This window comes from Neomonachus schauinslandi, chromosome 2, assembly GCF_002201575.2.
Source record: "Neomonachus schauinslandi chromosome 2, ASM220157v2, whole genome shotgun sequence".
NCBI lineage: Eukaryota > Metazoa > Chordata > Mammalia > Carnivora > Phocidae > Neomonachus > Neomonachus schauinslandi.
The window spans coordinates 34,210,346-34,224,115 of record NC_058404.1 but is presented as its reverse complement, the minus strand read 5'-3'; positions in this window follow the sequence as shown (position 1 = coordinate 34,224,115).

The following is a 13,770-nucleotide window of genomic DNA, read 5'->3' as shown; positions in this document are numbered from 1 at the left end:
TGCTCAATGATTTTAGATGATTGATCTTTCTAAAGTGCTTTTCCGCTTCTTGCCACACAGACGCGGATAGATTAAGCAATTATGGATTATTTCAACATCAAATGGCCCAAGACAATTAGCCAGAAGAGAAGCAAAGAAGTGGTCCTGCTGGCTTTGCGGGGGGGAGGTTTTCGGAGGAGTTAAAGGTGGAAGCCAGGATAGATTTGCCCATTGGAATGGAAAGAGGAGGACATGGGGTTCAGCTGATCTAAGAAGAAAAAAATATATATATATTTATATATTTATACAGTGGCAGCAGTGAGCATTTTTTTTTTTTTTATTGTATGATGGCATAAAGAACCCTCACCATCTTTGAATCAAACTAGCACTTCCAAATAACATTCCTTTAAGGGAGATTGGATTGCTGGTGCTTCTTGGAGGGGGAAAAAAAAAGTTGCAAGAGGGAGAGACTGAGTAGTGCATGTAATAAAAGACAATAGATGAGACAGTCTCTCAATGGATCTCCCAGCTCTAAATCACCCCCCAGGCCCGGCTGCCGCCGCGCGGACTTCCCCAGCAGGGCCTTCATGGTTTATGGTGTCGGCAGCACTCCGGGGAGTGAGTTACAGCCTTGCAGGCAGCGGGCGGCTATCTGTTACCCTACATGTAAACAGGTATTCAAATCCGGACTCCGGAACCTTCGCCTTGGCATTTAATCATCCCGGTAATCTAACCCCCGTCCCCCCGCCAAGGTCGCTGTTTGGATTGCGTGACTTTCAGACTCTTCTCTGGCACTGAAGTCAGGAGCAGCCGGGCTGACAGCCGCCCAACTCATCAACCGGGCTGACAGGCCCAAAAATTAACTTTGATATTTTGTGTGGAATAATTCAGTGGCAATTGGGCCAGATGATGTTCTGTAACCTAAATGCAATTTCCATCACCGGGAAGCATCACAGAGCTAGTCACCCGCTTGCCAAGAGCACCTAGCAATCTAGGAGTCCGCATGCATGTGTGTGTGTGTGTGTGTGTGCGCGCGTGCGCGCATGTGTGTGCGTGTGTGTGTGTGCGCGTGTGTGCTATGCACCCGTCATTGCTCTTCATACGTGAGAGGTTCTTACGTATATGATGTATTTGCAGGGGCGGCAATTGATTATCTGAGAATGGTTATCTGGGCTCTGTCCTTTCTTGCCTCCTTTACTGTCTGTGCTGAATTCTCTCCTTTCCCTGTGGTGAGGGGCAGACGGGCAGGGGAGGGGTGTTGGAGAGGGAGGGGAAGTGTAAAACATGCCATTATGCTCCTTAGCAGTTCTCAAAAAAGCCTGGGGATGAAGGGAGATGTAGCTCTAATGTGAAGTTTGGGCCTCACCGATGGCTTCTGTGAGATCCCCGCCCCGCCTTGGGCAGGGAAATACTGTGGGTGGCACAGAGCCAACCAAGATGGTTGGTCAAGAGTGGAATCCCAGCTGGGTCTCTTCCCAGATGGGTGGCCTCCTTGGCTCACTTCATCCCCGAAGCCTCAGTTTCTCTGTTTGGGGAACATGGGGAAAATCATTCTCCCGGGACTTGGCCCAGAGTCGGTGTTGGAAGACAACAGCTGTCCCTGGTCAGAAAACAGAACACTTTTGAGTGTGCTGCCCTCTATGCCCTCGTCCCTTGGGAGGCGCTCCCCCTGCTGATTTATCCTCCAAAGGGCAGATGCCACCTTCAAGTCGCTGGAGACCAGTGCTTCTCTGAAGGGAAGAAGTGGTGGGGTTAGAGAGTAAACCCTTCCAAAGTAGTCACCAAATCATGGCCATTAGGACTCGCATGTGGGCATTTGCCAGAATGAGACCCTGAGGGTTGGCCAGCGCAAGTGACCTGCTTAATGCCACACCGCTGCAGACCCCAGATCGCCTGTCTGGTCCCATTCACAGTGCAGAGCCATTGTCCCTGCTCCCTCCCCGCGAGGGGGTTGGAGATTTGACCTTAGGGCCTGGCCACAGGACTGACGATGGCATTGGTTAAGCTTCTTTCGGAGGCGGGCTAACCCAGAGCCTTTCGGCCAAATTCTGCTCACTTGAATGTGGTGCTCCTGCCCGAGTTTTTTGACCGTCCCTCCATCACTGTTGACTTAGGTGCCATGGTGGAAAATTGCATCCTTTGCCTTGCAGTCGGGTGAGGTTGAGGGGAGGGCTGGTTTCAGAAGGAGAAAAGGAGAGAGAGGACAAGAATAAGAGGTCATCTTCAGGTACCAGCACATACAGCACCTTGCCTGACTTCCCTGGAGCCCTTTCGCTCTTGTCCCTCTCCTTGCTGCTATCCGACTCCAGCTCTAGGGCTCTTGTCTGTGACATCTTGCTGCCACCAAAGGCAGATTCTGACTGGATTTACGTCCATAAACCGGAGTCCAGGTCACCAATTAATGTCTCTTTCTGGTGAGGCCCCACATCTAAATGTGAATCCAACGGGCCTTGGCAGTGCGCGGGAGGCCGTTTGCCAGACGTCTGGATCTTACTTGTCCCCTCCCATCTCCCCAGGCGATGCTCTTGTTCATTTAAATACAGACATGACCACGTTTGTTGAGGATCATGTATTTTTTTTTCTTCTTTAAATAGAAATGCCATGTGTGTGATGTTTTCTTTGAAAAGGAAAGCCCAGGGATCGTCTGCATCAGGTTATGAAATGATCCCAGGGTCCATTCCTGGCTCTAAGGAAGTTGAGTATACATCACCTCGTTTAATTCAGCAATATCATCAATGTCAGTGCGTATCCACCGGCTGTTGGCTATTGGTCATCCGGACCTGACACAAACTCAATAAATACTCCATAACCCCTGACAGCCGCTAGCAGATTAGCCTGAAATGAGCGATTGCCCAGCCAACACCTGCTGAACCAAATCAGTCCCGTGACGGATGGGCCTGTACTGAGCTCTGACCACGAGTGAGATCAGTGGAAGAATGATTTTATACTTTAAGAAAAGAATTAGAGATGGTGGTGGCTGGAGTGATTGGAAAACTTTCAGAAGGGGCCGTTTTTCTTCTCTTTCTTCCTCTTCCCCCAACAGATTCCCTGCTGCAGCTCCCCTCCCACACCCAAGTCCATTACGCTCTCTAAGCTCCTGAGCCCACGGGAGGAAACAAAGTGGGGGAGCCGGATGCAGCCGAGACCAGAGCTGGGAGCTGCTTTTGGGCACATGCGGAATGTTGGAGGGGCCACACTGAGGGGACAAGGAGCTACCTCAGGGCCATTTGGGGAGCCGCCATCTGATCTCTTGGTGTAGCGGGATGGCCATTCTGGGCTGGGCAAGGAGCAGGGGACTCACCACACCCGAAGGGCAAGCCGAGGCTAAGGATCCCAGGTGGGGCCCGGCCTGAGTATAAACTTTTGGGCTTCCTCTTGCCTTGTAGCAACCCTTAGTGGGGACTTTCAATCTTCAGAGGCTGCTCCCACTTGTATTGTCTAGATTCGAACAAACTAGGCTTGGTGAACAAACAAAAATGCAAACAAATCCTAACTCTTTGTCTGAGTTCTTGTTCTTTTGCTTAATAGATGGGAGACTCGACATCTGAGTCAGCTGGACAATCTTGTAAGCTTCAGTCTTCTTATGTGTCAAATGACGACAATCCAGTCTACCCCTTCTTCCGGTTTCTCAAAAAGCAACTTTTTAGTTAAGCCAGACTTTGGTACCCAGAACATTTGTACTGGTCTCCTGTAAATTATTATTTTTCTAATTGGATAACAATTTGGCTTTGTGACATCGGCCTGCACTGAAGGATGTTTTAAAAAACAGATCCATGAAGTTCCCTGCTGTGTGTTTACAGAAGGGTTACTCACTAAATCACAGGACCCTTTCCACGTGGGCCTAGGGGAGGCATTTCTGTTTGGTTTCAGTTCCAGGAACTGTTATGTTTATCTTGAACAACTGTTTAGATTTTATGTTATGAACTCTGAATTGTGTAAATGATCCCATTTTCTTTTGTGTTGGGGATTAGAAAACGTGGAGCCAAATTAGTGGCCCATCTCTCACCAGTGTGTTGAATTCCACAGTGTGTGTCTCTGCTTTGATACTCATCTCATCTGCTACTCAAATGTATCATATATATATATATATATATATATATATATATATATATATAGGCCTCAGTTCTCTTGTTTTAAATGTATTTTATTTTGTGGAATGATGTGGGGGTGTTTTCTAAGCTACCTCCTATCCTGTGTTGGTACTAGGCAGGGGTTTTAAGTAAATCGAGACACTGCCCGGGGCTGGGACAGCACTCCTGGACTTCTCGCCCACGTGCTGGGACAGGTGAGGTGAGCACAAGGCTCTTAGGTGGTGGCCAGAATGCAAGCACGGCTTTCCAATTTTTGAGAAGGAAGGGTAAGTTTTTGCCCCCGAAGTCCCTGTTAAGTAAGAGGCAACTCGTTCTGGTAAGGCCAGGAGCATGGACTAGTGGGCATCCTGCAGGCCGGGGCCAGGAGAGGGAGCCGTTGAGAGCCTCCCACCGCCATCTTCCTCATGCCGGAGGGGCTGGCCGGTTATGGTTGAAGCTGGCCCAGGTAAGAGAGAAGGGAAAGCCTTACAGAGGTGGTTCACACTCCCTCCTTCTCTTGCCTGGGAGGAGCAGCAAGCCCACAAAGGGCCCCCTGGCTGCTTCAGGCTAGATCACCACTGGGAATGCAGGGCAGCATCACCCAAGCTTGCTTGCCCCCTGCCTAACGGTGTCTGTGATGCTGCTTGGCTTTCTGCTCATGCTTACAAACTCGGCTGCTCTTAGTGATTCTTGGTGGGCAACCCCAAGCCCCTTCTGCCTCCAAAGCTTCCAGAGTCTTCTGTTGTCCTCGCAGGTCGGTACCTGCCCCTCAATGCTCTCATTCCCTTTCTTTCATGGGTCACCAGGCCTGGGTTCCTTTCCCTCTTTACCTTCTTCTCGGTATCTGAACATTAAAAACAGCCTCTGGGCTTTTTTAGCTCAACAAAGTCCGTCTTAGCCTTAGCCCTTCTTGGAGCTCCCCGATGGCATCTCTGCTGATTTTTGCTCTAGAGTAAGTCAGTGGGCTGCTGCTCCGGCTGCACATTAGCATCATGGGGCAGGGGCTGGGGGGAGCTTTGGAACACATACTCATGCCCCTGCCACCCCAGATTAACTGGAACCCATTCTCGGGGGCAGGGGTTGGAGGTGGGGAGTGGCACTGGACATCTGGAGCGTTCATTGGAGGTTGAGGGCATAGGGGAGTGGTGCATGCAGGGGGCAAGCAGAGGTTTGATGAAACCCCTCAGACTTTGGAGAGATGCTTAGCTCATGAATGAAAGCTGAAGGCCCGTTGATGGTCGATAGCTGTCAGCTACATCCACATTCCGGCTCCGGGTGCCCTTTGGAGTGGGAGGCGGCAGGTGGAAGGGACAGCAGAAGAGAAGACGAGGAGAGGAGGAGCCATGTGTCTGGCAAGATCTCTCGGTGGCACTCATTCCCAAGAGGGCTGGCACGCGCCGTGCCCCAGGTGCGCATTACGGGAGAGGGGCTCTACCCTGCGCTGCAGTGGGCACACAGCCATCCCCGCAGCGAGGCGGGCGGCGGGCTGGGGTTGGGAAGATGGGGACGCTTCAGAACATTATGAGCCTCTGGAAAGGTTACGGGAGGCTGTTTTCCTTCCCCAGCCCCGTGACGGCAGCCTTTGCAGGTGGAGTACCGTCTCATTTATCTTGCACTGTCACGGGAGGACAGCGTTCCACTTAAGTGAATTTTCTTGAATTCCCAAGCTTGTTCTTTCTCAACCCCCAATTTAATTTACTTTAGGTATTCTGGATGGAAGCCTTTCTAAAATGTATTCTGCACCTTCTTATCTTTTGAGAAATGCAAGAGAGTTTAACCCCTTCTTAATGACCCTGCCTAATTTCTATGACCATCCAACACACACACCGTTGTGCTCACTTTTAGCTTTGTCCATTCATGCTGCCACCAAGCTGTCAGCTGTCAATTCTCATTGCTGTTCTTGAGCTGTCTCTAATGTCTCCTTCTTTCTTCCCTAGGACATCTTATATATGCTACATCCAATGTGCAGGGACGGGGAAGCCAAATATCTGAGATTGTTAGACTTTCATGTTAAGCAAGAGTGAAGAGACTTTGACTGAGTGCCTTGGTCCTTCTAAGCAATGCAGTCCACGAATTTGGGATAAGTCTGTGCAGTAATTATTTTAGGTGTCCAGGCTTTCTCTGCTTGCACACATTGGAAGTTACTAGAAGTCAGACCTCAAGATAAGTGGGGGTGATGCTGTAGTGGGTTTGAAGACCAGTATAAGTATTTTCCCCTGACTGTTCATTTTCAGGAATGTCATGTGTCTTATCCAACTAGCCGGGTCCCTGCACTGGATGTGTTATTGCCTTCACCTGCCAGATGACCTGTCACTAGGTTTTTTTGTCTGCAGGTTTCATGAATCTGGACTTTGTCTGACAAAGGACCCTCCCATCTGGAAAGAAATGAAGATCAAAAGTCCCTTCAGGAATATGTCCAGGTCTTCAGGCTCAGAGAAAGGACCCCAGTTTGAAGAGCTGTCAGACTCAGACAGATTCCGTGACATTTGGAAAGATTTGAATTACCAGAGGACCATGGATATTGGATGCTTGGCAAAAATGTCTTCCCCACACCTGCTGTCAGCACCAATCAACCTCTGGTCCAGCTTCCTCTAGAGAGGAACGTTGCCCTCACCTGCATTTTGGTGTCTTATGGAGTTATATCATTTGCGTTGGCAGCCTGGGTGTGTTGCCGGCGAGAAATAATAGTCTGTGACTGGGATCATCTGCAGGGAAGATTCTGGGGTTTAGAAAGTTCTTCTCGGGTGTTCTGAGTTTTCCAGTAAAGACGGGGACTTGAGTACTTCCTCCACAATCACCACCATCATTGGGAGTCACCCATCGTGGCCACATGGGGGCCCAACTCTCCAGCCATCCTACAAGGTGGGTGTCGTAAGTCCTGTTTTAAAGATCAGAAAGAGGCAGCTGGAAAGTGGTGGAGCTGAGATTAGAACTTGGGTCTGCTGGTCAAACTCACGACGTTTGCTTCCTCTCTTGTCACTGGGCCTGGCTGCTCTTCTCTGTATCCTCAGTCTACTTAGAGGCCCTGGCCTCACACTCTTTTTGTCTGGTTACACACGGAGAGGGAATCAGGAGCTTGGTGGGATGATGGCAGGCCCTGGAAGGCAGAGATCAAGGCCAGGTGTTCGAGGGCACTGACACGGCCCTCCTGCTCTGCAATCATTACTGCTCATCTCCTCTGGGCCGCCTGAAATCCCCAAAGTGGAGTTTGAATCCTTTAGCTTTAAGGTTTTTTTTTTTCCCCAAGATGCAAAGATATAAATAACTCTGGAAAGGTACAACTTTAAGCTGTTACCACTTATTTGCAACTTTAGAAAAATAAGTTTCATGTTTTTTCTGGAGAGGAGATTTTTCTTGGAAAGGGGGCACGTGGAAAGCATGAGCCATATGGGTTCAGGTTAACCCACTGAGGGGTGGAAAGGGATACAGAGGGGCGGGCTGGAGGCACTAAGATCAAGTTCATCTCCTCGCAGCTTTATCAGGACTTGTTTGGGGGACAATGCTGGGGTTAGAGATCAGAAGCTACCCTGGAAAGTAGGCACTTGGTACGTCCTACCAACAGCCCAGAAGACACCCGTGATGGGTGTAGGGTTGGGATCCAAGCACTACATTGGTGATTCGGGAGCCATAAACACTAATCATGACCATGTCATCTTGCATAGCCTCCTGTTCCCTGGACCGATCACCATCTATTCAAAACTTAAAGAAATCTTCCAGTACTTAGCAGCCCTTGGCACAAAGTAATTTGTTCAATATTAAACATTCTGCCCCAGATACACATTCGCACGAGGGACAGGGGGGATCCCATATGTACTCCCCGCACCCGGGGCTGGTAGGAAGAAAGCACCCCATGATGACACACATCCGTGTTGGAAGATAGAGTCACCTGCCCCCGTTGAGAGAGCTCAGCAGGCTTCTCTGGCATGCCTCAAGCTCCACATGAAGAAACACCATGTATTTCTGCCTGGTAGATAAGAAGAAATGGAATGACTTCTAGGCCTCAGGAAATGGTGTTGTCTAAAGATCATATGCCCTCTGCTTCACCACCAGCCGTGCCGGGGCCCAGCACCCAAACTCCTCTTGCTGACTTTTCAGCCTTCATTCCCGATCAGTCCTCCACCCACCTTTCCCACCTCATCTGCTCCTCGCTGGCCCCGGACGCCTCCTTGCTAGTCACACTAGGCTCCTGATTACCGTGGAACACACGCTACGCATTTGCCTCTCTTCCTCTTTGCCAAAGCAGTCCCCCCCTGCCTGAAAAGGTCTTTGTTGAGACCCTTTGTTTGAGTCCTGACCCGATGATGGAGTTTGTTTTCTGAAATCATGTGGCCCTCACAGTCAGTACCGGTCACCTAGTCCTCGATAATTTGCTACCTTGGTTTGATTATTTTGTGGGCAAGATGCATATCTTCAGTGTTTTATCTGAAGGACTTAGCATGGTGCCGGCCCCCAGAAATTGCACAATAATGTTATGATGATAGCAGTGTTTCCAAGTCAGTAGCTCCTTAGTATTCTAGGAGTTATTCACATGTGCCTTGTGAAACACGAGTTTTCTGGTCAAATATGTTTGGCAAGTGCTAAGTTAAATATGTTTCCTTTCTGCAGAGCTTCTCAGAATCTGTATAATATGCAGAAGTTCCTACTTATTTACTTGACCGTGGGGCCCTTCCTATGGACCTATTAACCTCTGTATACACTATCAGCGTTGTGTTGGAAATCAGCTTGCACCAGCTTGCAAGAACCAAATGTTGAATTTCCAGGAATTTTTCAAGCCGGTAGATGTCGTATCGGTACTTTGAAATTAGCCCATAGTGGGGATATTTACACCACGGAAATTGCTAAATGCTACAAATCAAGGCTCTTTACCCCCAGGGAGCCAGTCATTAAACATTTATCTATGAACACGAGTCCTGCAGAGAACGACTTGGGAAATGCTGGATCATAGGGACCCAGAAGAGAGGGTAGTGGCAGGGGGAGAGAAAAAGGAAGAGAAAGGAACAATTAATCTGGCAGCCAAAAGGTTATAGGATCCTTCTAAGAGCCCTCCTAGGGGAGAGGCGCACAGCATTGCTGGTGGGCCACAGAGGTGATAATGAAGATGATCGGATCTAACAAATGTGTGCGTCTCGCTCCAACTTAATTTGTTCCTTACTGCCTTACAGAGCTTGTTGCCAATTAACCAATTAGTAGCTAATTTAATTTCCTCATCAGGGTTGCAGCAGAAGGTTTTCTGATTTGAGTGTGAGGCATGCCAGGGCAGGTACAAGCATGCTTCTGTGTCTCATAGTGACAGGCCGGCCTGCCTGGGGCCATGCATCTTCGGGGAGACAGAAGCTAGGCTGTTCGTTCCAAATATGCCACCATCTGGCTGAATGACCCTGGCCATGTCCTTATCCTCTCTGGGCTGAGTTCTTCAGCTGCAAAATGAGGGGTTGAACCTGGCAACCTCTTAGGGCCCTCTGAGTAAGTGACTTTCTCTGTTACTTTCTCTGTTACTCTTACAGCCATTGTCCCAAGGGAAACAGACAGTCCCCAGCCTGATTTTCTGAGATGTCAGCTTCCACAGGGCCCACACGCAGCTCAGACACAGTAACCTGTGGCCTTGGGAAGCCGAGTTTCTCGGGCAGGCAGGTGCCCTGGCTGAGTCCTGCCTGTTTGTCCTTTGGCAACTGAGAGAACCTAACCCTTAGGGCTTTGATTTCTTCCTTCAGGAACGGAGAATACCGTCCTCTCTTAACTGCAAGTGAGACCTTCTTTAAGTAACCCTACCAGATTCAAAACAAACCAGACTGGGAACTGATTATCTACTTTACAAATGGATCGTTCATTCTGGAAAATGATTCTTGAAAAAGACATTTTCCTTAGTGAAATGAAAATACAAGGCAATCTGGAATTCACTGCTGAGTGCTCCTCCTCTCTGATTACCCACCTGATAGTTGCCAGTGGGAGTCCACCTTCTTTCCCTTCTGATTGCTCTCCTCCAGGTTCATTACCACTCCCTCGCCCCGTTAGAGCTCCTGACTCGTCTCTCCTCAGCCAGCCCTCACATCCAGTTCACCTTACGCAGGGCCTTATGTTATGTATATATTTATATTTAGGAATGCCCAAATCACAGCCCACCCTCCCCCCCATGCCTTTATTATCTACCTACACTTGGACCCCCTCTAGATCCCAATCGGAGGGTTGAGAAAAGTTCTAGATCAAAAGGTTGGACTGTTCAACATGGGGTTCTGGTAGTATAGTAGAAAGAATTGCAAAAGCGTCAGAAGTGGTCATCGGTGAGTTCAAGGGCTGGGCTAGAGGAGGGTACCCTACCTGGTGTTCAGCTACACACAAGGATGCAAAGGTAGAGAACGCTACCTTATTGAGAATAATTCTGTAAAGCCAAAATTCTTTTTCATAGAAAAAAATCACACCCTCATAAACCCCTTTGGGACCCAGATTCTCTTAAAGCATGGGCACTGCAAGTATCCCTTTGTCCTTCTCAATTCACAGATGCTCTGATGTGTTGTCTTGGTAAGTACTCATAACAGTTTTACTGAGATATAATTCACATACTATATATAATGTACCCACTTAAAGTGTACGCAATGGTTTTCAATGTATTTAAAAGTTGTAAAACCATCACAACAATTTTAGAACACTCTCATCACCTCCAAAAGAAATCTAAAACCCATTAGCAGTCACTTCCCATTCTATCCTCCTTAGCCCACCAGCCCTCGGCAGCCAACCAGTCTATTTTCCTTCTCTGTAGACTTGCCTATTCTGATATATCATAGAAATAGAATCATCCGTGATCATTCATTACTGATTTCTTTTGCTTAGCCTAATATAGCCAAGGTTATAGAATGGATCAGTGCTTAATTCCTTTTTATTGCTGAATAATACTCCATTATATGGATATATCACCTTTTTTTAAAAAAAAGATTTTATTTATTTGATTGACAGAGAGAGAGAGACAGCGAGAGAGGGAACACAAGCAGGGGGGAGTGGGAGAGGGAGAAACAGGCTTCCTGCTGAGCAGGGAGCTGATGCAGGGCTTGATCCCAGGACCCTGGAATCATGACCTGAGCTGAAGGCAGTCACTTAACCAACTGAGCCACCCAGGTGCCCCGATATATCACTTTTTTAATCTACTCATCAGTTGATGGACATTTGGGTTGCTTCTATTTTGGGCTGTTATGAATAATGCTGCTGTCAACTTCATGTACAAGTCTTTTTGTAGGTATTTTCAGTTTCTCCTGGGTATATATCTAAGAGTAGAATTGCTCGGTTATATACGAACTATGTTTAATGTTTCCAAGAAGTACCAAACTCTTTTCCATAATGCTGCCTCTTTTGCATTCCTACTAGTAACCTATGAGGGTTCCAATTTCTCCCCATGCTCACCAACACTTGTTATTATCTGCCTTTTGATTATAGCCATCCTAGTGGTGTGAGGTGGTATCTCATTGTATGTCATTGTGTTCCCAATGACTAATGACGTTGAGTATCTTTTTGTGTGCTTATTGGTCATTTGTTTATCTTCTTTTGATGGATGGTTATTCAAATGCTTTACTCATTTTAAAACTGGATTTTTTTGTCTTTTTAATTTTGAGTGGTAAGAGGATACAAATCTCTTATCAGATACATGATTTGTGAATATTTACTTTTGCTATGTGAGTTCTTTTTTACTTTCTTGATGGTAACATTTGTAGCACACAAATATTTTTTTTATTGCTTGAATTTTGGTGTCATATCTGAGAAATCAATGTCTAATTCAAGGGCATGCAGATTGACTCCTGTGTTTTCTTTTCAAAGTTTTATAGTTTCAGCTCCCACATTAAAGTCTATAATTCGTTTTGAGTTAATTTTTGTATATCATGTGAGGTAGGGTTCCAACTTCACTCTTTTGGATATACACATCCAGTTGTCCTGGCATCAAATAGGACAGTTGAAAACACTATTCTTTCTCCATTGAAATACCTTGACACCCTTGTTGAAAATCAATTGACCGTAAAAGTAAGGGCTTATTTCTAGATTTTCAATTCTAGGCCATTTATCTGTATGTCTATCCTTACGCTTGTACAGCATTATCTGGATTAGTTTAGCTATGTAGTAAGTTTTGAAATCAGGAAGTTCCAATCCTTCAACTTCATTCTTCGTTTTCAAGATTGTTTCAGCTATTTTATGTCTCTTGGAATATCATGTGAATTTTAGGATCAACTTGTCAATTTCTGCCCAAAAATAAGCTGAGATTTTCAGAGAGATAATGTTGAAACTGTAGATCAATTCAGAGAATAATTTCGTTTTAATAATATTAGCCTTCCAATCTGTGAAAATGGAATGTCTTTCCATTTACTTAGGCCTTTAATTTATTTAAAAAGTGCTTTGTAATTTTTAGTATACAAGTCTTGAGGTTCTGTTAAATTCATTCCTAGGTATTTTATTCTTTTTGTTGCTACTATAGATGAAATTGTTTCCTTAATTTTGTTCTCATGTTGTTCATTGTTAGTGTATAGAAATATGATTTTTATATATGATCTTGTTTTTGTAATCTTGCTGAATTTATTTATTCTAATAATTTTTCTTTGAATTCTATGGGATTTTCTCTATATAAGGTCATGTCATCTGCATTAGAAATAATTTTATTTCTTCCTTTCCAATCTGAATTATTTTTATTTCATTTTCTTGCTAATTGCCCTGGCTGAGACCTCCAGTACAATGTTGAGTAGACGTGGCGACAGCTGACATGTTTATCTTGTTTCTGTTTTTAGGGGGAAGGTATTCGGTATTTTGCCATCAGGTGTGATAGTAGCTGTGGGTTTTTTGTAGGTGCTTTTAATGAGGTTGAGAAAGTTCCCTGTTGGTCCTAGTTTGTTGAGTACTTTTTAAATCATGAAATGGTGTTGGATTTTGTCAAATGCTTTTTCTGTGTCTATTGTAATGTTTGTGTGGTTTTGTTTTTTATTCTATTAATATGGTACATTACATTGATTAATTTTGGGGTGTTAAACCAACCTTTCATTCCTGAGATAAATGGCATGGACCATAGTGTATAATCCTTATTATGTTGCTGGATTTTGTTGAGGATTTTTGTATCTGTATTCATAGACAATATCTGGCCAACAATTTTCTTGTGGTCTTTGGTTTTGGTAGAAGGGTAGTGTGGGTCTCCTAAAGTGAGTTGGGAAGTATTCTCTTCTGTTCTGGGGAAGAATTTGTGAATAATTGATATCAATTCTTTAAATATTTCGTAGAACTCACCAGCGAAGGCATCAACATTTGGGATTTTCATCATGAGAAGTTTTACATGCTGCTAAAGCAATGTTTAGAAGTTTTACAGCTATTAATTCAATTACTTGTTATAGCTCTATTCAGATTTTCTAGTTTTTCTTCAGTTAGTTTCAGTAGTTTGTGTTTTTGTAGGATTTTGTCCATTTCATCTAAATTACCTAATTTGTTGGCACACAGTTTCTCATAGTATTCCCTTATAATTCTCTTATTTTTGTCAGGTCAGTATTGATGTCCCCTCTTTTAGTCATGATTTTTACTAATTTCTAGCATCTGTTTTGTTTTGTTTTTTAAATCAGTCTAGGTAGAGGTTTGTTGATTTTGTTGATTTTTTCAAAGAATCAGTTCTTGGTTCCTAACTTTCTAAATTGTTTTCTATTCTCTATTTTATTTATTTCCATTCTAATCTTAAATCTTTTTCCATCTTCTGTTTGTATTTAGTTTAATT